This window comes from Lithobates pipiens, unplaced genomic scaffold (genome assembly GCF_037356315.1).
Source record: "Lithobates pipiens isolate NorthernLeopardFrog02 unplaced genomic scaffold, aLitPip1_a1.2 Scaffold_16, whole genome shotgun sequence".
Lineage (NCBI taxonomy): Eukaryota > Metazoa > Chordata > Amphibia > Anura > Ranidae > Lithobates > Lithobates pipiens.
This window is the reverse complement of record NW_027507748.1, coordinates 268,910,297-268,912,796: the sequence shown is the minus strand read 5'-3', so window position 1 is coordinate 268,912,796 and position 2,500 is coordinate 268,910,297. Positions and strand designations below refer to the sequence as shown.

General features: G+C 35.1%; 1 protein-coding gene and 1 long non-coding RNA gene across 2 annotated transcripts in view; one reads left to right on the top strand and one right to left on the bottom strand.

The window, feature by feature from the left end:
- Positions 1–353, bottom strand: part of LHX1 (LIM homeobox 1) — a 34,800-nt gene extending 34,447 nt beyond the window's left edge. Inside the window, 1 exon segment of the mRNA XM_077481391.1 lies at positions 1–353. This exon segment is cut by the window's left edge and continues 524 nt beyond it. The gene's annotated coding sequence lies outside the window, so the exon portion shown is untranslated.
- A 130-nt stretch (positions 354–483) lies between these two features.
- Positions 484–2,500, top strand: part of LOC143982552 (uncharacterized) — a 53,855-nt gene continuing 51,838 nt past the window's right edge. Inside the window, exon 1 of the long non-coding RNA XR_013274482.1 lies at positions 484–677. This is a non-coding gene — a long non-coding RNA (uncharacterized LOC143982552). The remainder of the gene's footprint in view (positions 678–2,500) is intronic.

Sequence of the window (2,500 nt, the reverse complement as noted above, 5' to 3'; positions counted from 1 at the left end):
ATGAGCCAAATGGCAAAGGAAAGCCGCGCACTACTCCCTGTCTTGGTGGTGGATTGCCTGTAGGCTCCGATCCACGAGGTGCTTCTGTTGCCTGTCTCAGTTCATTGCATGAAGGTAGCAGTTACCTAGCCCATGAAGCTCTCCAGATCTGGTGGTGATGGAGGGTAGAGCAAGCTGTCCAGGCTGCTCTTGGTTTCAATCAAAGTCTTCTGATCAAAGTCTTCCCTTTCTTTCTAATGCCAGATGCACATGATGGCAAGGGTTGGGAAGTGGCATAGAGAGCTGGCTCAGGTCTGATCCTACAGGTCTGGGAATGCTCCACTCACTGTCTCTTCCCATCTGAACTGCCTTCCCTGGACTGCATGTTCCCAGCTGCTGTACAAGCTAGCCTTATGGAGAAGGCAGTGACGAAACAGGGGGCAGCAGCCAATCAGCTGCTCGCAGTGCCCTTGTAAACCATTAACCACCACACCAAGCTCTAATAGTACTGTAAAACCATTTGTAGAAATAGGGAAAGCAACCCTTTGTCAAAACCTAGTGCTAATATCATATTTTCATTTTTTATTTGCTAAGACATTCACTGTTTATTGAAGAGGTGGATCAAGCCCAGAACGGTAATGATATTTCAAGTGTGATAAGTGTACATGCTCCTTCCAGCGCAGGCACTGATAAATCTGGTAGGTAGTCTATATATCTACATATATCTGCATATATGTATACATACATACATGTGCATATATTAATAAATACTACGATAGAGAGAGAAAGAGAGAGAGCGAGAGAGCTTGTGTATAACTATTTATTTTTATACTCTATCTCTTATGTGTAATAGTTCGTTTTTGTTTTATTGTTTTTATATTGTATATCTATGTGTCTATCTATCTACGTAAATATCCTATTCTATGTGTGTTTGTGTAAATGTTTGGGTTTGTTTTCATTGTTTTTTTTTATAGATCTACTATATGTTTTTATACTACGTAGATCGGTGATCTATCTATCTATCTATCTATCTATCTATCTATCTATCTATCTATCTATCTATCTATCTATCTATCTATCTATCTATCTATCTATCTATTGATCCTATTCTATGTATATGTGCATGTGTAATGTTTAGATTTGTTTTCATTGTTTTTATACTATAAATCTCTACTATATGTTTTTTTTATACTACATAGATTTGTCTACCTATCTATCTAATCATGTGGGTTTGTTTTTTTATTATTTTCATATTGCATAGCTCTATCAATTCATCTTTGGTATGAATGTGTAACTGTTTGGCATTGTTTTTATACTATCTATCTATCTATCTATCTATCTATCTATCTATCTATCTATCTATCTATCTATCTATCTATCTATATCTATTTTATGTGTAATCGCGTGGGTTTGTTTTTAATGTTTTTATACTATATAGCTCTATCAATCCATTTTCTGTATGGTTATGTGTAACAGTTTAGGATTGTTTTTATACTATATTCTATCTCTCTATTTTATGTGTAATCGCGTGGGTTTTAATGTTTTTATACTATATAGCCCTATCAATCCATCTTTGAAATGGGTATGTGTAACTGTTTGGGATTGTTTTTATACTATATTCTATCTATCTATCTATTTCTCAATCTATATATCTATCTATCTACCTAATCTAATCGATGTGTAATTGTTTGGGTTTATCTTTTTACTATATATTTATTTATATAGATAGATAGATAGATAGATAGATAGATAGATAGATAGATAGATAGATAGATAGATAGATAGATAGATAGATAGATAATATGTATTTTTTTAATGTTAAAGATAAGTCGATTTTTATATATACTATAAGTAGTATGTGTGTTTTGATAATATCCCAAGCTTCTTTCTACGCATTGTTTCATAAGCCCAGTATTCTTGCATTGTATAGATTAAATCAATAGTAATTAATGCGTGCTTATGTGGCATTTATTAACCTTATATGTGCCACAATTTGACTATATGTGATTGGAAGATCTACATTTTTCTTTTTTTTTGTCATTTTTTATTATAATGCTAAAAAAAAGAGTATCCGTTGGTATGAGTGTTTTGTGTATGCCATTGCCGGGTGCTTTCATATGAGAATTATTGATTGGCATTTTCATATTGTAGATGATATATTTGGGGGTGGAAAGTTATGGAATGGCAGCCCATACCTCCTTGGCTTGGATGTATAATGATGATGAGTGTTGGCCGACCTGACAAATAAACATTTGCAAACAAACGTGGCAGTTGTGTGACTGGCCAGTCTCATCTAGGCGTTGATTGTTAATTAAACAAGATAGTCCAGGAGAAGCCCTGATCTCCTTGTGATCGCCCAGTGATCGGGAAATTGTTTGTTCCTGATATGGACTGGTGGCTTGTCATAGGAGACCAGGGGAACTTCTCACCTCCAGCTGCTTACAATGCCCACCCGATAATTGCACTTCATCTCAATCCTCTTTGGAGAAAGTTTGCTGGAAAAGAACTACAAATGGCAGAG